Consider the following 22,360-nt stretch of genomic DNA (forward strand, 5'->3'; position numbering starts at 1 on the left):
AGTTACGTCACCGCAAGCGATACCATTGATACCCGACACACAAGGGCGTGATTATTATGCAGAGCCACCCCTAATCCGTGCCCAAACACAGCCCTTGGGCAGAGTCATCACAACTGGAACCCATGGTGCACTATGGCCTCTCTCCACCCTCTACCCCCCAAAAAAACACACCCACTATGCCCCCCATTCCTGAATTTAATGTGTGTTATTGAACCTCAATGCTCACCGAGTACTGAAGCTAGACCCTCCCTCATAACACACTTCTGTCCTGGGCACCCACTGCAAAACCCCTTTGTGTACATAGGAAAATGGTACTCGATGCACCCGTCAGGTGAGGGACATCAAAGCAAGGCGCATCTAGATGTCCATGCTCCATCCTCCCTCCACTCCACGCTCTGGTCTTCAATGCGCACTCGGGCTAGAGCTACCCTCTGGCTCTGGTCTAAGCCCTCAGGGTGAGATTCCGAGAGCACACGGGCAGTGTGACCCTCACTAAATATTTATTTCCGCTGCCACGTCGGACCGACATGCCCTCGGTTAATATTACGCCTCAGTACGGGCCGCACGTTCACAGTTCCCTCACACAGCCCGGAAAAAATAAAACCACACACACACACATCCCCCCCCATCGCACCCCCCCTTTTTTTGATGGCCCCTCTGTGCACATTTCGGCTCCACAGCCAGAGCTCCCGCCGGATGGTAACCCATAGATAATTAAATACAAATTAAATCTACGCAAATAAATTAAACACTTAAAATTCTGCCCTTTCGCAAATTAATCCATTCCATCAGCTTTCTTCTCGAGAGGGGAAATATGAGCTGAGATGTGGGAAACTTAATGCAGCAGCAGAGTCAAGGAGCCGGGCCTGAAGAACCCAGCACGGGGGCCGATGGGTGCAGCAGTACAGTGGTAAGGAAACAAATGCACAGGGGAAGGTAGAGGAGGGGAAACCACTGCACGAAACCTACAGAGAACGAGAGGACAAAAACAGCAAGAGAGAGGGACCCTACTTTCTTGCCTCCATTGCTCGTTGCTACCGCGATGCTTTGTGGGTAGATGCCCCTCTAAAATGGCGACTGACTGTGCGTGGGTCTAATACCCTCAGAATAGTGAACCCCCTCGCTATATACTGCCTTGCAAAGTGTTTCATTTTTCAAATCATTTTATTCGGTCATCGTCCGTATATATAACTTCTGGAGTCATTACCTGTTTCGAAGAAGCTGTTCCGTAGAGACCTGTCATAAAATTAGGTCTGTAAAAGAATCAAAACGCTAGCGGAGACTGCACATCGAAGCCTCGGAACTTCAGTGACTGCCGGCTTAGTCTCTGTCGCAAGATCCCTGTGCCCACTTCTTTGTTACATCGCACGCGGTAGCATCAGGGACATTATCAAAACCCCCAGGACTTAGGCCATTGCCCCATTCCTCGTCTCCGACCCTCCTCGGCTGGGCAGGATGTTGTGTGAAAATAGAGAGAGGTAAGAGGGAATGGGAAACGTTTAACTGTTGAAACAAAGAAGGTACGTGCTAGAAGTATGATCTAGTTGTTTCTCGGGTAACATTAGCGGGGTGGGACCCCTGGCTGACCGACACAAAGAGGCTCACGGGTGGAGTGAAGAAAGATCTGAACGGTCGATCTGTGTTGTATGTGTTCCGTTTGTTGGACTATGATTAGTACTTGTCTGAATTTATGTAGGATTGGCATGGCAATTTTACACCCAATGTATAGTTCTTATAAATTGCACGGGAACACAACTTGTTTTTTTATTGTGCTTTTTAGTGCGCAATTTAGTTAGTAATTGTGGAGGTTGCAAGGGTTGGCACCTTTCTTAGGAAGAAAATACTGGCTGCTTGTTTACGTTTTGCTGTTCTGTTTAGCGAGAAGATGAAACCAAATTTGAGGAAAGTTCTAAGGATTTGTTTGTTTCATGGCAATTATCTCTCGTAAAAACGTAAATGTTTAATTATCGTTCTGAAACGATTTAAACAGCCCTCGAATACTTTAATTAGATTTATTTGTGTTTACTTTTGTGTTTCATTGGGCAAAAATTTCGCTTTTGTCCAAATCATTTTACCGACCTCGATATATCAAGCGCTTGCCATGACGTATTTGCTCGGCTTTCTCGCCTGCTAAAAGGTTTCTTGTCTTTATGGGGCCATGTGTTTGGCCTCATAAAGATAAGAAACCTTTTGCGACGAACGCAAAGCAGGCGAGGCCGTCCAAACGGGATGGCCGAAAAAGCAGAGCGAATAAGTCACAAGGAGCTCTTTTCCAATGGCTGGCCACCGTTTAGCATAAACTGTGACGCCTGCCAATGGAAAAGAGGGGCGGGGCTTAATGCCCCTTACAGAAAATACCCTCTCATTAAATCTCGCCAGCGAGACTGCGCATGCGCGCAGCCTACACCAGGCGAGACCTAAAAAGCCGTCATTTTCTAACTGGGCGCCCTTAGGCTTCCTGCACTTGCTCAGGTCGACCCGACCGGCCCCTTTTTATGAGGGCTTGGTGTAATCATAGGACTAGAAGAGTTAGTTCCACGGATGTTACATTAGTCTCAATTCTCGGCCCCAGGTCATAAGGGGCTGCCAGATGTTCATGGAACCATCAGTTGTCCCTTCATGTTCGAGGCGAGCCATAGCTAGTGAGGATTTTAGCCATTCTTCTGTTTTTGGGGGGTGGGCATCTTTCCATTTTATACATATTTCTCTCCGGGCTAACAGAACCAAATATAGCAACAACCCTCTTTGTGTCTGTGATAGGTCTAAAGTAGATAGGCCGTCGTTACCAAAGAACACTAATGAAATATTAACCTCGATGTTTACTTTGAAGATGTTACACAAAGAATCTCCAACCCCCCTCCAGAACGTACCTAGTTCAGGACACTCATAAAAAATGTGAATATCATTGGCAATGGGTGCCATGCATCTTGGGCATTTTGGCGTGGGGCGAACTTAGCGATTTTGACAGGCGTGTAATAAAGGCGGTTGGTTACAGAAAGTGTTTTTTCTTTAAACTAGCTGGTTTGATGAATTTATAAAGTAGTTTCAGAGATGGTTCTAAGAGTTCGCCTATGATGGATTCAAGGGGGGACTGGTACCAGATCGATGATTGTGATGAAATTTCTATGTCGTCTGCGTCCAAAAACGTCTTGTACCAAATGGAAATTTCTTTCTTCATTGGCTGGACTGATTAGAAAAGAATCTCTGTATCCCAGTCTCCTCTTATGCCCCCTTTTTCTGCTTCGAACCAGGATTTAAGTTGTAGATAATTAAACTTAGAAAAGCTAGAACCTATCTTGGCTCTTAACAGCTCCCACGGATAAATTCCGTTTGCATCCCCCAAGTCCGACCAGATAGAAATACTTGCTCTCTTAATGGGTCCAGACAGAGTGGTGTCCCAGGGGAGTCCCATATAGGGGCGAAATCAGAATAATAGCCAATTTCCCATCTCGATCTTACTTTAAACCAGATTTCCAGGGCAGCCTTAAGAACTTTCAGGCGCACTCGTTTAAAGAACCTTGGGGCCCCAACCTTATAAAACACCCTTCTGCGCCACTTCCGCCCTCAGCCGTTGCCATTTCGCCCAGCAACCTACCCCATGAAGTTTCTGCCGGTATAAAGAGTAACATCCGTATAGCTTTAAATTGGAATGCGACTAAATACCAACTAATGTCTGGGAGGGCTTAACCCACCTTTAGTGAGTCTGCGCCTCAGTTTCTTCCATGATAGCCTTACTCCCTTATCTCCCCAGATGAAACTCCCAATCTTACTTTGGATCCTGCAAATACTCTGTTGGAAAGTCAGGGGGACTGTGTTGAACAAATAAGTCAACTTTGAAAGAATGACCATCTTCACAAGGTTGACCCTCCCATAGATGTTCAAGGGAAGATTCCTCCACCTTGCAAAGAGGCGGTTAATTTCCTTAATAATTTTGTTCAAATTAATGAGGGGGATTTTCTCGAGTTCTTTAACAATATTGATGCCCAGATATTTAAACTCACTACTAAATGGTCCCCCCCACTGATCAATGTTCCAACACATCACCTCTGTTTTGGAGGAGTTAGCTAGGTAACCAGAAAAGGAGCCGAATTCCTCTAAAAGAGTTTCAACCCGTGGAATAGTCGCCTCTGGATTGCTGGTGTATAAAATTATATCATCAGCATATAAAGCTAATTTGTATTGGCAGTACTAAGATTTAAAGGGATAAATTAAATCATCCAATCTGATAGCTTGAGCCAGTGGCTCTATGTATAGATTGAATAACAACGGTGAAATAGGGCACCCCTGTCTAGTTCCCCTCTGAATATTAAAACTGGAAGTAAGCATACCATTCAACAGAATTTTTGCTGACGCTCCATGGTAGCATTTCCTCAAAGTTTGTATGAATATAGGGCCGAAGCCCATTACCCCTAATACCTCCCAGAGGTACACCCAGCAGACCCTGTCGAAAGCCTTGGCAGTGTCCAAGGCAACTACTGCCAAGGGATCTGATCTTATTATAGCCAAGTCGATGTTACCTATCAGCAATTGTGTCTGTGCTTGAATATATCTCCCAGTTATGAAGCCTTTCTGATCAATGTTAACCAGATCAGGGACCAGCTTGGCCAGTCTCCCTGCCAGAATACCCATAAAGATCTTGTAATCAGCATTCAGGAGGGAGATAGGGCGATATGAATCTGCTTTAAGTGGGTCCTTACCGGGTTTTAATATCAAAACAATCGTTGCTTTCTTCCAGGAGCTTGGAATCTGGCCCATTATACTATAAGCGGATTTAAACAGGGTTCCCAGTGAGGGGGTCAATTCATCTGACATGAGTTTATAGACTTCATTTGGCAGTGCATCCATTCCTGATGCTTTATTGTTCTTGGATATCTTTATTTTAGTTTTTATCTCTTCCAATTTAATAGGGGCATCTAAGAGGTCGCGGCTAGCTTCAGTTAACAGGGGGAGGGATTTACTCCTCAACCATGTTTGTATTTGTTCTTTGGAGGGGGCTACGTTCTCTTTATAAAGATCTGAGAATAGTGAGAGGAGGCAGGTCTGCATATCTTCTACACTACTAGATTTTCCCCCATTATTGTTTATTATAAGCTCACTGATATTATTTTTGAAGCGATCAACTCTAGCCTTCCAAGCTAAAAGAGCACCTGCTTTCTCCCCATATTCGTAATCCTGCATGTTCTTGATACGCCATTGTGCCTTGCGCTTCTCATCTAGTTTCCCCCTAAACCCCTGCTTAACTCCGTCTAGGTCATCCTGAACTTTAGTGAACCTTTCTGAACACCCCTCGTTCAGCTTCTAACTGCCAAATTCTTTCCTCGATTGAGTGTAGCTCCCGGGCTTCAGCTCGATTTTTAGAGCATATAAGGCCATGAAGCCTCCCCCTCAAATTAGCCTTAAAGGCATCCCAAACGATTTCTATAGCCGTTGAACCGATATTTAGGGCAAAAAATTCTAATGAGGATAGTTTGGTGGCCTGAATAATTTCAGGATCTGATAGTTTTGCTCTATTAAGCGTCCATCTGGTTTGTAATATATTGGCTTTTTTAAGATAGAAAAATAATATTGGGGCATGATCTGAGAGGTGACTTGGTAATATTGTGACCCCCCCAGCATTGTATGCAAGAGATGTCTATTGGTTAAAATGTAATCAATCCTGGATGAACGATGATATTTTTTTACTATAGGACGTGTACCCCGGGAGATCTCCCTTCTTTCCCTTCCAGACGTCGACCAGTTCTAAGTCATGCATCAAATTCTTCATGGCTCGAAGAATTCGGGGGGCCCCTATATAATGCGTCTGATTTGACCTATCTTTTAAGGGGTCAAGAAGAACATTAAAATCTCCGCCAATAATCAGGGGGGGTTGCCGTAATTAATTTGGACTGCAGTTTACAAATATAAGTTGGATCTTTCCAACAATGTCTTTCTGAATTAATTTGTGCTCTGTAATTGAGCCAGGGGCGCATTCCAGAACAATAATTCACCTACTAGACAACAGTGAGTATAAAAAGTGGTGTGATTGGCTTTAGCACATGGATCGACCAGCCCCCACCCTTCACAGCCTAAGCCTTTCCCGTCCCTGAGAGGTGAGCAGGAGTGTGTTTCCAGCAATGTACTGCTCCTGGACAGGAGAGGTGCTGCTAGATTGTACAAAGTGGAGAAACACGACAAGTCTCTCGCCCTCCCTATCTCCTAAACAGCAGTTCCACCTCCCCTTGGGGTGATTGGGGGTGGGTAGGAGTGGAAAGTCTCACTAGAACCCAGAAATTGTACAAGTGGGAGAAGTCCCCCGACTGCACTGCGGCATCCCTCACCCTCCACAGCCTAAGCATTATTTTCCTTCCTCTCCATGGGGAAGTGATCAGCAACATTTTTCCCTGCTGGAAATCGGAAACCTCTACTAGACACCAGGTTGGTTCACTGACAGAATATCGACACCTAAAATATCCCCATACCACAATGTCGAGTTTTAAATATCGATTTCAAGAATATCGACATCCTATATTTATAATGGTAAGTACAAAAATATCGAAAAAGAATATCAATGTCAAAAATATAGTTGTACAAAATATCGATTTTTCTATATATATATAAAATGAAATAATAAATATTAAATGTATTAAATACAATTAATTAAAAAACAGATTTAATATTAATATACATTTTAACAAATATAACAAATAACCTTAATTGAAAAATGTTAAAGCACATATATAATAATTAATATATATATACATATATATTTTTACTTTAAAACAATTAATAAACTATTCATTTTTATTTATTTTATAATTTTAAAATTATATGAAAATTTAACATATATATATATATATATATATATATATATATCCCACAACCCTTCACTTCTTCAGATATCCCGGGACACTTTAGCGTCGGTGCAACCGTGGGTCCGAAGACGCCCACTATTATCCATACATTTTCACCAAGTACTCACAGGTACCGTTGCACTCCCATCAGGAAATAATCACCGCACAGAGTCCATCCGTCATTCAGTGAAAAAATCGTTTATTCTTTTCTTATCGGTTTCCAGCCAGAAAATATTTTCTGGCTGGAAACCGATAAGAAAAGAATAAACGATTTTTTCACTGAATGACGGATGGACTCTGTGCGGTGATTATTTCCTGACGGGAGTGCAACGGTACCTGTGAGTACTTGGTGAAAATGTATATATATATTGTGTTTTTTATGTATTATTTTGTGTTTATTGTTCAAGAAAGCCCATCCAGGGCGAGATATTGTACTTTGTAAACAATAAGAACTTTTAAGTTAAGGCAGATTTTGCATGTTTAATAATGGCTGCCACCCCGGGACTGACGAAAGTCCTATGTTCATTGCTATGATACATGAAATGTATATCTGTTTACCGAACGCGCGCGCCGACCACAATTGACGAAGGCGGCAGCCGAAACGCGTTTTGTCGTGAGGCTTGTCTTTCAATAAACTGAAGACACTGTTCCCGTGAGTGCTGGTATTTTATTTAGAGTACCACGAGCCTGTTTACAGACGCGGTGTCCGTCACCGCTATGAGAGCACCCGATCGAGAGTGAAGAGAAAAAGACGGAGTTCGGAGCGTGATTTAAATCTCTCTTCACCGCCGCTCAGCAATCCTTGCTACATTGTTTCACCGGACGAAGGGGGACAGCTATCTCAGCTGATCAAACAATTCCCTGACGCGGATCCTTTCAACGCAGCTGAATCAGCCGGCACGGAGAAGAAAGGAAGTACGCTTCAAAGCCCGGTAGGACACTTTATAACTGTTACTGCAACTGTTATTTAAGAGCGGCAGATCGAGGGAACAGCGCACCACGCAAGCACTGAGTTAAACACACACTCGAAGGGATATGTTTGATGAGGAGGCGCGACGCGAGGTAGCCAGCGAAATATTTAGAAAGAAAAAAACAGACTTTTGCTCTGAAGGTGACAACGGAGGCAATGGGCGAAATACAGCTCGAGGTGCTAATCCACTAAAAGAGCAACTAATAAGACTGGAAAGACTGTATGAACGAGAAGTTCGTAAATGGTGGGAGGCCACCTCACTTCAACATTATATAGATGTGAAAAGGATTCCGCGCGGTTTGAGGATTTACACAATTCCTGCATATGAGAATCCCAACCCAAAACTCCTAGAAGAATGGGCGGAGCACACGGCAGCCTCATCCAAGGGGATGTTACTGATTCTTATTAAATTTGCTTGGGCTGATAGAGAAGCTACATTACAGGAGATCAAGGAACTAGAGAAAGAGATCGCAAAAGATTGCGAGAAGAGCAAGCTGGATGAATTCAAAGAGGCGATGAAAAAACGCATTGCGTCATATGAACAAAAAATCAGGCAGAGAAAACAAAGTAAGTTCGAACGCGACGAGAGAGACTATGAACAAGGTCGCGTTCTGACCTTTGCCAAACGATATGACTTATCCAGGAAACAGCTAATAAGCAGTAAGAATAAAGTAACAACTGAATTAGTAGATACCTCCAAATCCGAAGTAACGGACGTGGAAGTGAGTGGTGACGAAAGAGAATCTCAGCCTACAGGAAGCGAGACGATCACCCCTTTTCACGAGGAGTTTCGGATCATAAGACAGACGTGGGGCAGGGGCGGAAGAGGAAAACCCTCGGAACCAAGGAGAAGAGCAAACGCCGGACGCGGAGAGGCGGCTGGCGCAAGCAGCAGTACCGCATCGCCTCGGATAACTCGGAGCAAACGGGGGATGAGACGGTAGAGTCACAAATGATCACTGTCGTTAATCTTACACCAAGACGATTAAGTGATGCAGAATTGAAGGTACTCCAACTTGGATTGGGCTTCTGCCCCTCAAAGAAATCGGAATATACTCAGACGAGGATCGATCTATTTAAATTTTCAAGAAAACTGAAACTGACCAAGTATTTTAAAGGAAAGGGATCCACCCAGAACAAAGGTAAAATGGCCCAATTGGATATGGACAATCTTGTGGCGGGGGACTTGGAAACACTGGCGGTGTTGGAAGAACTCCAGGAGGAAGGAGACCCGAGGGAACTGATTCCCAACATCGCAGGAACCACTGATAAAGCAGGAATAGTGCAAATTAATCCGGGAAGCCCCTTCAAGCCCACATCGAGATTTGTTCCCATGATGCCGGCAGATTCAATTGACGTTTTCTCTGAAACAGTCACACAAGAACTTATCAAACTACGTGGCAGAAACAATGCAAGGAGTGAACGTGGAAATATAACTGCGATCCAAAGAAAGGCCATTAAAAGTCTGCAGAAAGATAAAACGATTGTATGCAAACCATCGGATAAGGGTGGCAATGTGGTGCTGATGACTTTGGAATATTACCAAAATGAAGCCTTTAAACAACTCAATGATGAATCAAGTTATGCCAAGGTAACACGGAAGGATTTTGAAAGTAGTGTAGCGTCCTACCGAACACTTCTGAACAAGTGGTACCATAAAGGCATGCTGTCAAAAGAAGAGTATGGCTTCCTGGAATGTAAACACCCGAAAATACCAACTTTTTACCACCTTCCGAAACTGCATAAGGACGCCATCAACCCACCCGGCCGTCCCATAGTTTCCTCCTTGGGCAGTCTGACTGAACATATGTCAACTTTTGTAGATTTCTTCCTGTCTGAATCCGTGACGAAACTCACCTCCTACATTAAGGACACTAAGGACTTCTTGATCAAAGTAGAAAGCATGCCTTGGGAGAACGATTATGTAATGATGACTCTTGACATCTCTAGTCTATACACCAGCATTGACCATATGCAAGGACTGGAGGCAATTAAGTACTTTCTGAGTAATCGCTCTATTAATCTGGTAGAACATAACAACATGCTAATAGAGTTTATAACATTCTGCCTGAGCAACAATATTTTTCTGTTCCAGGATTCCCTATTTAGACAGGTACGAGGTACCGCGATGGGGACCTGCTTCGCCCCCAGCTACGCGAACCTCTTCGTGGGCTGGTGGGAGGAGCAGGTCGCCTGGGCGGAGTCCAACTGTAACTGGACCCATAGGGTTGTAAGTTGGACCAGATACATTGACGATTTATTCATTGTATTTAAAGGAACAGAAACACAGGCACTTGAATATGTGAAAGTACTGAATAATAATGACCTTAACCTCAAGTTCACGGGGGAGATAAGTAAGGTTTCCGTGAACTACCTGGACCTCACGGTGTTTGCCTCGGAGGGCAGACTGTGCACTCGCTTGCACAGGAAACCCACCGCGGGAAACTCCGTGTTGCATGCTCGAAGTTGCCATTCGGAATTAACTAAAACTAGCATTCCATATGGCGAACTTCTTCGGATTAAGAGAAACTGCACACGCAACTGCGATTATGTCTCTGCAGCACAAGAGAGCACGAATAGATTCAGGCTTAGAGGGTACCATCAGGATATTCTAGAGGTGGCCAAGAGAAAGGCTGAAGCAAAATCCAGAACCGATCTTATCATCGGGGAAGATAGCAACAACATGGAAAAAAGTAGTAAGAGAAGTAAGAACAACAACTTCAGAATGATCACCAATTTCTCAGAGGACGCCCAAACTATCAGGGAAATTTTTAGAAAGAACTGGCACATTTTGAAAGCAGATCCCATCATTGGTAGGGAGATACCCAAAGCTCCACTCATTACATTCAGAAGAGCGAGGACTCTAAGGGACGACTTAGTCCAGAGTCATTGTAACAAAATGAGCACCACACCACCCTTTGGGAAGATTACAGGCTTTTTTCCATGTATGAAGTGTAGAGCATGTAAAAACAGTCGGAAGGTCACTAATTACAGCATACCTGGTCTTGATCACCCCAGAAAGATAAACAAATTGTTGAATTGTAACACCTGTTTTACAGTGTATTGTTTGGTGTGCCCGTGTGGCTTGCGCTACATAGGCAGCACCATACACCCCACTAAGATCCGCATTCTTGAACACTTGAGGGCCATAAATAACAAGGATGTAAATTACCCGGTGGCCAGACACTTTGAAAAATTTCACCAAAGCAATAGGGACTTGCTTAGTTTCTTTTGCATAGATCATGTACCACCTAGTGTCAGAGGGGGTGATAGACCGCTACGATTGAGAAGATTAGAATCAAGACATATAATAGATAATCAGACCAGGATGCCTTTTGGTTTAAATAGTGGAGAAGAAATGTCCGTTCACCTGTAACAGTAAGAATCTGTTTGGAATTTAGGAAGCAGCACTGAAGTTTTTGGCAGTAATATACCCATCCAGGGTTTAATTGTGTTTTTTATGTATTATTTTGTGTTTATTGTTCAAGAAAGCCCATCCAGGGCGAGATATTGTACTTTGTAAACAATAAGAACTTTTAAGTTAAGGCAGATTTTGCATGTTTAATAATGGCTGCCACCCCGGGACTGACGAAAGTCCTATGTTCATTGCTATGATACATGAAATGTATATCTGTTTACCGAACGCGCGCGCCGACCACAATTGACGAAGGCGGCAGCCGAAACGCGTTTTGTCGTGAGGCTTGTCTTTCAATAAACTGAAGACACTGTTCCCGTGAGTGCTGGTATTTTATTTAGAGTACCACGAGCCTGTTTACAGACGCGGTGTCCGTCACCGCTATGAGAGCACCCGATCGAGAGTGAAGAGAAAAAGACGGAGTTCGGAGCGTGATATATATATATATATATATATATATATATATATATATATCTTCACTGAAAAAACCATAGGTTTCAGGGGCGTTATAGTTAGCTGGACTTTTCACTCTTACAAAACCATTGAAATTCCCCCGTTATAGATAGTTCAGCTAACTATAACTCGCGCGCCCGCAATGCACTACTGATGACGTCGCATATTACATCACTCATGACATGGTCAGTGACATCACTGATGACATCTCAAATGACATCACTGATGACACCATCCAGCAAATGTGTGTTTTTGTGAAAATAACATGTTTTATATATGTATATCTCAAGGTCGATGGAAGAATAAATGGGTATATAAGTGTCTAAATGGATGATTTGTTTTTGAAAAATTGATTGTATAACTGACTGATTAAGTGTATCTTAGTGAATACGTGGCTTAGTGAGTAATGTTTAAATGTGTAAATATCTGTATCAGTCTCTCACTTTGTGTATAAGTGGCTGCATGGGTTGGTGAGTAGCTACATGAGTGTCTATATAGGTTATTAGTTGGTTTTTTGAGTATCAGTATGAGTGTCTGAGTGTCTGTATGGTTCGGGGGGGGGTATTACGTAGTGCATAGGTGCATGAATGAGTGACTCACTGTATGTGTTGAAGACAGCATGTGTGCAGGACTGTATGGGTGGATGAGTGTGTGCATGGGTGTGTTAGTGAGTGATAGACTGTCTCAATAGTGTCTTTATGAGTAACTACATATGTTTTAAACTAGTATATGTGACTATTGGTGTATATAAGTGAGTATATGTGAGAGTGAGAGATTGAAAGAGTTCCTGTATGAATAAGTATGTGTTTCTATAAGTGATTGTGTAAAAGACTAAGTATGTGTAAGTTTCTGTAGAAGTGTGGGGGTGTGTGTATAACTGTATATGCAAGTAAATGGATGTTTGATTCTTTATTAGCATGAGTGACTATGTGTGTGAGTAACTATGGATGAGTGGCGTTGTGTAACAGGATGTATAGGTGTGTGAGTACATATGATGAGTGAGTACATGTATGAGAGACTGTATAGGACTGTTGGTGAATGAGCGGATGTGTATGTGGATCTTAGAATTACTGAATAGGTTGTTGTAACTGGTATTGGTATGTCCATTGTTTTGAACATTGTAGTTTCTATTTTTGAATGTGTGTATCAAAGGTTATATTAGGGGAAGAGGAGGTCTGCCACTCTATCACAAGGATGATGTCATCAGTGATGTCATTAGTGATGTCATTTGAGATGTCATCAGTGATGTCATGAGTGATGTCACTGACCATGTCATGAGTGATGTAATATGTGACGTCATCAGCAGTGCATTGCGGGCGCGCGAGTTATAGTTAGCTGAACTAACTATAACGGGGGAATTTCAATGGTTTTGTACGAGTGAAAAGTCCAGCTAACTATAACGCCCCTGAAACCTATGGTTTTTTCAGTGAATTTTTAAGGTTTTTTAAATGGTAATTTCTAACTATGCTTACAGAGATAGGACATGTGAAGAAAGAAGAAAAAACGCACAGAAAGAAAAAAAAGAAATGCAGAAAGAAGCAACAGAAGTCCTCAAAGACGAAGAAAAGTGCAGGAAGAAGGATAACGTGCAGAAAGAACAAACAGAAGAGCAGAAAGAAGCCTTGTTGCAAAATCATCCTGTACCCTCAACTTTTTCAGACGGATACTGGTGGTAACTGAGTCTGACTAACCAGTCCTAGAGCCAGTGCTATGTTGAAAGACACTCAGAATACAGTGAAAACACCTACATACATTAGGGAACACTATGCGTTGGGGTCCCCCTGTGATCAGCATGACCTCCTCTGTAAGCCCCTAGTATATAATAGGGCAGGGGATTAAAACTACCTCTTAAAACGCGCCACAGGGCGTGTTTGCACACATCACCTCAGGCCCCGTCCCCTCACATCCCCACTGTGTAAACACGCCCTGTGGCCATTTTAAGTTGGGAGATTAAGTCCCCTTGAATCCTGAGGGTCCCTAGGGTCCAACTAGACCACTAGGTACCTCCAGTAAGCGCCACAGAGCTGCGTTGCAGAGAGATGTAAAAAGGGGCACGGCCTAGACCACCTCTGCAACGCAGCGGAGTGGTGCTTACTGGAAGCACCTGGTGGGCTAGTTGGCCCCCAGGGACCCTCAGGATTGAAGGGGAATTATTTCCCCAACTTAAAACGCGCCACAGGGCTTGTTTGCACACGTTAACTCAGGCCCCGTCCCCTCCCTTCACCACTGTGTAAACACGCCCTGTGGCCGTTTTTAGTTGGGAGATTAAGTTAATTTGAATCCTGAGGGTCCCTTGGGTCCAACTAGCCCACTAGGTACCTCCAGTATGCGCCACAGAGCTGCGTTGCAGAGAGGTGTAAAAAGTGGCACGGCCTGGACCACCTCTCTGCAACACAGCTCAGTGGCGCTTACTGGAAGCACCTGGTGGGCTAGTTAGCCCCCAGGGGCCCTCAGGATTGAAGGGGAATTATTTCCCCAACTTAAAACGCGCCATAGGGCGTGTTTGCACACGTCACCTCAGGCCCCGTCCCCTTCCTTCCCCACTGTGTAAACATGCCCTGTGGCCGTTTTTTAAGTTGGGAGATTAAGTCCCCTTGAATCCTGAGGATCCCTAGGGGCAAAATAGCCCACTAGGTACGTCCAGTAAGCACCATTGCAGAGAGGTGTAAAAAGGGGCACGGCCTGCACCACCTCTCTGCAACGCAGAGCAGTGGCACTTACTAGAAGCATCTGGTGGGCTAGTTGGCCCCCTGGGTCCCTCAGGATTGAAAGGGAATTATTTCCCCAACTTAAAACGCTCCACAGGGCGTGTTTGCACACGTCACCTCAGGCCCCGTCCCCTCCCTTCACCACTGTGTAAACGCGCCCTGTGGCCGTTCTAAGTTGAGAGATTAAGTCCCCTTGAATCCTAAGGGTCCCTAGGGTCAAACTAGCCCACTAGGTACCTCCAGTAAGCGCCACAGAGCTGCGTTGCATAGAGGTGTAAAAAGGGGCGTGGCCTCAGAACACCTGGCGCACACTGGAGATACCTGTTGGGCTAGTTTGCCCTCAGGGACCTTCAGTATTGAAGGGGAATTAATTCCCCAACTTACAACTGGCCAGGGGGCGCGTTTGCAGAGTGCTGCAAGGAGGGGGCGTGGCCTCCAGCGCGATGCCGGTCTTTTATTTATTTTATTTTTTTAAGAAGGAGGGCTGTGTGGCCCCCCCTTCTTTTTCTAATTTACTGGCCCTGGGGACCCCATCCCCCAGGGCCTGCACCCTAATTTTTTTTGTTGAAAAAAATAAATTTGGCCCTCCCAAGGCCTTAATCGGCCCCGGGGACCCCAACCCCCGGGTCATGGCCTTTTTTTATTTAAATTCTTTAGGAGGGGGCTGAGTTTCCCCCCTCCTCAGGCCACTTATGGCTCCGGGGACCCCATCCCCCGGGGCCGGCCTTTGTTTTTTATTATTTTAAATATATATATTTATAGAAACACCTAGGACATGCTGGACAAACCGTATGTACCTATCACCATGACGATTTGCGTGATATTCATTAAAAGGCGACTATGCATAGAATGAATCCACATGGAATGTATTTACACCGCTAGTGAAGCTCTGACGTGTCTGACACCTTACCGTGCCTAATCCCGGCGCCCCCGCCGGTGGGTACTCTCCAAGTAGACACCCTTGTCGTTTATTCATACAAACATGGGTAGCTATTGACGGGCACATTTAATATACACGCACACCAAGCCATTCAAAGGGGATTCGACAAGAATTCTACCAAACTATGCAAGAAACCCCCCTCACGGTTAATAAAACACACATCCACCGCCGGATGTGTAATACTTTTTATTTTACTCTCTGGAAAGGAGACGAACCTCACTTGAGAGTCACAGCGTGCTCCTGGCTGAGCCCAATGCTGTGTTACACCCACCAGTGCCCGCCGATTGCCTCACACCTCTGTGTTGTATTCCACCAGCTAGTGCGTGTGCTATGACACTCTCTAGCCCATGTGCACTGTAACACCACCCTGTGAATATGTCATGCCACACTTGCCTTCGCACGGGTTATATTGCCCCATCTAACGTGCCTTCCTCGATGTGTATGTTATAACGCACAGCGCTATGCCATACATATTACAATCTGGGATCCATATCTTTGTCACAGTGCATATGCAACGTTACACTCCCCAGCACATATTTTATATTACAACTTTAGAGACTAGTTATGTTACACAACACTGCCCTGTGCATATTACACTCCAAGGCGCATATCGCATAGCACGCGCTAGTGCCTGTGCAATCTCGCGCTCTCCAATGAATCTGTCATTGCGCACAATGTATTGCATATTATATTTCACGCCCCGGTTCATCTTATATCACACTTTTTGGTGCATAGTTTATACCATATACTACATCTAGTTTTCATTTTCAATCGTGCTATCAGGACTATGTTCTATATAACACTGCGTCCACCTACCCTTTTCACAGGCATTACATTTTGCGATGGGGGTGGAGGGTCAGGGGGTGTTTCTGCCAAGTGAGCCCGGAGTCGCAGTCACAAACGTCCTCTTCTTCCTGAATAAAAGTGAGATTATGCTGCATACTTGTTCATATTTTAAGTAGTTCGCACAGACACACATTTTAAAAACAATAAAGTTCCTAATACCCACCCACCTTCTCTGAACAGTTAGCTTGCTGCCCCATCCACCTCCTCCCTATCCTCTGTTGTTTGAATCCATGGACTAGTCTCCTCCCTCCTGCCATGCATGGTCTGATGTGCTGCCACTGCCCTCAATTTAGCATGATGTACCAGTCTACTCCTCCTGCCCTCCATTGCCCAATTCTATGGCCCACCATTGACCTCCTGCTTAGCCTCTGTGATTAGCTTGCTGCCCCTATTCTCCTTCCCCCTGCCCTCCGATGTCTTTGTGCATGCCCCTGCTCCATCCTTTTTGCCCACTATGTTCCATGGACCTGCCACTCCTATCTACTCTGAGTGTTCTGTTGAGCTGCCACTCCCCTCCCACTTGCCTAGCATTGTCAGATGACTGTAACCTGTCCCTGCCACCTCCACCCTTCCTGTCCACATGCCATGCCCCTATCCCCCTTCCTCCTGTCCTCCATTGTCCATTTTACTGCCACACCCTTCTGCCCTCCCTGATCTGTTGTGCTGCAACTGCTCCTCCTGCCTGCCCCGCGCGGTCTGTTGTGAGGCCCCTTCCCCTGAACTCTCTTGTCTGTGCCCAGGTCCTGACCCTCCCTTCTATCCTCCATGGTCCTTTGTGCATGCCCCTGCACCCTCCTTCTTGCCCATCATAGCCATTGTGCTGCCACTAACCCTCCCGCTTGCCATGCATGGTCTTCTGTGCTGCCATGGCCCCTCCCACCTTCCCTGTGTGGTCAGCTAGCTGCCCCTGACCCCCTCCCACCTTCCCTCCATGGTCTGTGTGTATGCCACCATAGTCTCATTGTTGCTCTCCATGGTGTGTCTTGTTTCTAGTGCCCATCCTGCCTGACCTCCATGGTCATCTTGCTGCTCCAGCCCTGCCACCTTGCCCCCAGCCCTCTGTTTCCATGTGCAGACCCCCTATTCCCTCCCTCCTGGCTTGTCTGTTCCATTGTAATGCCCCTGATCCGTACCTCCTGCTCTTTATGGTCTGTTATGCTGCAGCTTTCTCCCCTGTCTGTCCATTATGGTCAGCTAGCTACCATTGCCTCTTTCCCATCTGTTCTCTGTTGTCCATGTGCATGGTCCTGTCCCCTCCCTATTGCTTTCTATGGATTGTTGTGCTGCACTCCCGTCCCGCATGCGCTGTGTGGTGTATTGTGCTGCTGCAAACCCTGATGCCTGCCCTGTAGGGTCAGTTTGGTGCACCTCTCCATGTCCCTCCTGTCCTCTGTTATCCGAGTCCATGCCCCTACCCCAATTCCTCCTGCCTACCATGATTCAATGTAGCATACTTGCGAACATTTTGAACTTGGTAAGAGGGAGATTTTGAAAAAAAACTGGGGTATTGATTTTCCCCTTTGAGTTACATTGAAAAAGAGGAGATTGTAGACAGGAGACAGATCATATAAAGCCCATTTGAGCTTAAAAACATTGGACGTTTCCTGGCTGAAACGGGTCTGTTGGCATGTATGGGTGTACTACCACTGCCTCTTTCTTTTGCCCACAATGGTCTATTATATTGCCACAGCCTCTCTTGCCAGTCCTGTATTGTTGGTTTGTTGCCCCTGCCCCCCTTTCCACTGCCCTCCATAGTCTGTTGTGCTGCCACTGCCCTTCCTGCCTGCCCAGTGTGGTCAAATTGTTGCCTCTGCACTCTCCTACCTGCCTTCAATTTTCAGAGTCCGTGCCCCTGGCCTCTGCCTCTCAACAGTATCCCAATGAACAACTAGATTGCTAACATTCTATATTTATTACAAAAGTGTGGAACGCCTGACGTCATCTTGATGTATTCAAAACTGTAATACCTAGAGTATTTCCTTTAGAAATTACATATATGAGAGGGTCTTATTTGCATCAAAATTATGGTTAGTGCTCTAAAAAACTAACATTTTTTAAGTTCAGAAAAGTTTTATTGAAATAAGAAATGCTCAAACATTACATAATAAGGTATAAAACAAGAAAACAAAATAAGCAAAAATGGATAAATAGCATTTTAAGTAATCACAATAACATATGCTATGTTATGAAACATTCGAGATTAAGAATAAATAGAAGCAAAAACTGGCAATTGGCATGAAATAAAATATTGAAAAGGAATATGAAATACACAATATAATCAGTAGCAAAGTTGAAGAAAAAAAGAAAGAACGAGAAAGAAGTACCTTGTTTAGAAGGAACAGGAAATCATGGAGGTTTAGAAACTTCTTGCTGTATCGGGGTTAAAGACAGAGACGTACAAGCACTTGAGTCAAAAAAGTCTGTAACTGGGCTCCATAGTTCTCTTCGCTTAACAGCTAAGGTTAAGGGATGGACAAAAGTAGTATCTAGTCTATGGTTATAGCAAACAGCGTACCACCAAGCCTTATAAGATAAATTGCTGAAATCCTTCCAGTTTTTGGTGATTTGCTGAAATGCCACAGCCAATAGCAAATCAATTATCCTAATGTTGTAAGTGCAATGCTCCCAGATGGGAGATAGGCTTCCTAAAAAAATATGAGATAGAGAAAAGGGGTGAATGGAGGAAAAAATCGTATTAATTTGAGACCAAACCCGCTTCCAAAAAGTAAGAACATAGTGACAATCAAAAAGCATGTGGAAAAGATCTGCACCTGGTAGAGAGCAGGACCAACACTTGTCAGAGGTATCTGGGAAGTGAGTGCTGAGAGTGAGTGGTGAGAACAATAAACGGTTATAAATAAAAAATAATGTTTGAGTAGTATTTGCTGCCCTGGAGGATCTGCGAATTTTCAACCACAGTTTGTCCCATAATACAGTGGGCCATGAGGTTTCAAAATCTTTTTCCCAATGTTCCTCTGTACTAGTTTTAATACGGGGGTAGGACAAAGTGTGAAGAAAAGCATAAATCTTTGAAGCTTTAGATTGAGTATGGAGTAAAGAATTCAGCGAGGGCGCAGCGGACGACGTGGAGATTGATGAGGAAGGTGTAGCAAGATGGACTTCGTAGGCGTGCTGTAATGCTTGTGACAACAATGAATATTTGGTTCGAAAAGCGAGAGGAAGATTGAAAGAAGTGGCAACTAAATCAAAAGGAATTATCTGAGCATGGTGAAATAGTTGCCTCACCCAAATAAGACCACGTGTTCTCCAAGGCTTCCAAAAAATTGGCTTGTTGTTGATTAAAATGGACGTATTATGCCAAATAGGTTGGTCAAAAAAGGTTGAATCAGATAAACAAGGAAAGATTTTGGAGGTATATTTAAGAATAGGAGTTGAAATAGATTGAGGTCTACGAGAGAACATAAGGTATTCCATGAATGAAAAAGGAGAAATAAAAGACTGTTCTAAGGTCAACCAGAGAGGAGATGATAACGAGACATCATTGATCCAATGGGAAACTTGGTGTAACAAGAAAGATTTATGGTACAAGGTGAAGTTTGGAAAATTCACCCCGCCCTCCTTCTTAGAGCGCATTAACTTAAACAAAGACATACGGGATTTTTTATGACCCCATAAGAAGGAAGAGAGAATAGAGTTGATCTTCTTGAAATATTTTAAGGGAATAGCAAGAGGTATGTTGGATATAGTGAATAAAACAATGGGAGAGAGCATCATTTTTATTGTGTCTAATCGTCCCCACCATGACAAGTAGAGAGGATGCCATTTGCTAGTAAGAGTGGTTAATTTTTGTATACACTCTTCCATAGATTTGGTGATCGTACCCGAAAGAGAGGAATGAAAATGAAGGCCTAGATACTTAATAGAGTTAGGGCTCCAAGTGAAACCTGAAGCCGAGAAGTCATCCTTGAAAGTCACTTTAGTGAGTGGTAGGATTTCGCATTTGTCTTTATTTAGTTTGTAGCCCGATACGTGAGCGAAAGAATGAACTTCGTCTAAGAATGCTGGAAGAGAGGTAACTGGGTGAGATATAAATAATAAGACATCGTCCGCATAAGCTGCCATTTTGATGTTGGAATCATGAAAACTGAAACCATGTATATTGTCATTTTGACGTATTCGCAGAAGAAAGGGTTCTAAGGCCAAATTAAACAAAAAGGGTGAGAGTGGGCAACCCTGTCTAACCCCTCTCCCTAATGAAAAATAAGAAGATAAACCTCCATTAGCCGATATAGCAGCTCTAGGACAAGAATAAAGAAAAGAAATCAAGGAAGAAATTTTTGGTCCAAAACCAAACCACTTCAGAGTTTGAAACAAATAGGGCCATTCAACTCGGTCAAAAGCTTTTTCCGCATCCAAAGCTATGGCTGCAAGGGAATGAGGGTGATGTGAAGTCTTAGAGAGAATGTCAAAAAACAGTCTGGTGTTGTCCGATAACAGTCTGCCTTTAACGAAGCCAGATTGTTCTTTTCCTAAAAGCTCGGGTAATAGAGACTCTAGGCGCAATGCCAATGCCTTAGAGAAAATTTTGTAGTCGATGTTTACTAGAGAAATAGGGCGGTAATTTTTACAATACTGTGGATCTTTACCCGGTTTTGGGATAATACAAATAAGAGCATCGGAGAAGGAGGAAGAGGCAGAGCCAGTTAGAAGAAAGTTAGAGAGAAGCAAGTGCAATTTGGGGATTAGCAAATTTGAAAAACGGGAAAAGAACTCGACAGTAAAACCATCTGGGCCAGGAGCTTTATCATGTTTGAGAGCGTGAAGAGCCTGAAGAAGATCTCTGTGAGTAAGATCAGATTCTAAGGAAGATAGGTCTGGAGGGGTATCAAAAGGACTAGAAATGGTGGAGAGAAATTGGGAAATGGATTGTCCAGACGAAGTTGCTTCAGAGGAATACAATGTTTCATAAAAATGTAAGAATTCTTGTAAGATGTCTTCATTATTATGTTTTAGCAAGCCATCCCGACCATAGACAGACTCAATATTAACTTTATTATGTCTGATCTTTAGATAATTAGCCAGCAGCTTACCAGCCTTGTTCTGTCCACCATAAAACTTGGCGCTGGATTTTAAGAGAAAATTAGAGGCGTTGAATGTGGAATCTTTGTTAAATTGAAGTTTGGCAGAAATTAGGTCGTTTAGGTGATCTTTTGATTTAGAGGTATAATATAAGTGCTCTAAATGTTTGATCCTAGAAAGAATAACATCAGTGTCGTGTTGGGTTTTCTTCCGCTTATGAGAGACATAATTGATAATGAAGTCCCTGGCTGACGCTTTGAAAGCATCCCAGACTACAGGGAATGGAACTTCGTCTGTGTGATTGAGCAAAAAATATTCATGAAAAAAGGATGTGAAGGAAGAAACAAATTGTGCATCAAGGAGGAGAGCATTATTGAACCGCCATTTTTTGAAGGGAGTAGACTTCTGCAATACATCTAATGTAATAGAGACTGGAGCATGATCCGAAATTAAAATGGAGCCAATATCAGAAAAAACAAGGGACTGAGTAAGACGATGTGAGAGAAAAAAGTAATCTAGTCGAGACTGAGTGTGATGAGGGGGCGAGAAAAAAGAGTATTCTCGTGAGGTGGGGTTGCAGAGTCTCCAGGCGTCAGCAAATTTGAATTGTGCAATGAGTTGAGTGAAACTTTTTTGTGATTTATGAGGGATGTAAGCGGTAGCTGAGTGCCTGTCCAAAAAGGGGTCAAAAACGTCGTTGCAATCACCTACTAGAATGAAGTTATCAACATAGTGTTGAGTGATTAGCGGGGCTAAGGAGGACCAGAAGGAGGCGTCTCCACAAGTGGGTGCGTACACATTTAAAATGGAAATAGGAACATTATCAAGATTAAAATTAACTAACACCCATCTACCTGAAGCATCAGCGGTATGCGTTACTGACTGGATTGGAAGAGATTTTTTAAATAAAATCAAAACACCATTACGTTTGCCATCACCTGGAGAAAAATATACCTCACCCACCCAACCCCTTCTTAATTTAACAGATTCAACTTCCGATAGATGTGATTCCTGCAGACACGCTATATCTGCATTAAGTTTGGCCAAATGGGATAACACTCTGTCTTTTAATTGGCGAATGTAAACCTCTGACATTCCAAGACAATATTTTCAAAGGCATTGATCAATGATAAAAGAACATAACAATATAGTAAATAA

The 22,360-nt window shown here is 43.7% G+C and overlaps 2 protein-coding genes across 4 annotated transcripts in view; one reads left to right on the top strand and one right to left on the bottom strand.

The window, feature by feature from the left end:
* The window catches only part of LOC146789752 (uncharacterized), a 273,763-nt gene that overhangs the window by 135,663 nt on the left and 115,740 nt on the right, over positions 1-22,360 (bottom strand). For all 3 annotated transcript variants that reach the window (XR_014970153.1, XR_014970152.1, XM_085632087.1), the window contains exon 6: positions 18,487-18,532. The gene's annotated coding sequence lies outside the window, so the exon portion shown is untranslated. The remainder of the gene's footprint in view (positions 1-18,486; positions 18,533-22,360) is intronic.
* Positions 1-22,360, top strand: part of LOC146789753 (multidrug resistance-associated protein 1-like) — a 621,679-nt gene that overhangs the window by 3,124 nt on the left and 596,195 nt on the right. The gene's annotated exons all lie outside the window — the stretch shown is intronic.

Source organism: Triturus cristatus, chromosome 10 (genome assembly GCF_964204655.1).
Source record: "Triturus cristatus chromosome 10, aTriCri1.1, whole genome shotgun sequence".
NCBI classification, from domain to species: Eukaryota; Metazoa; Chordata; class Amphibia; order Caudata; family Salamandridae; genus Triturus; species Triturus cristatus.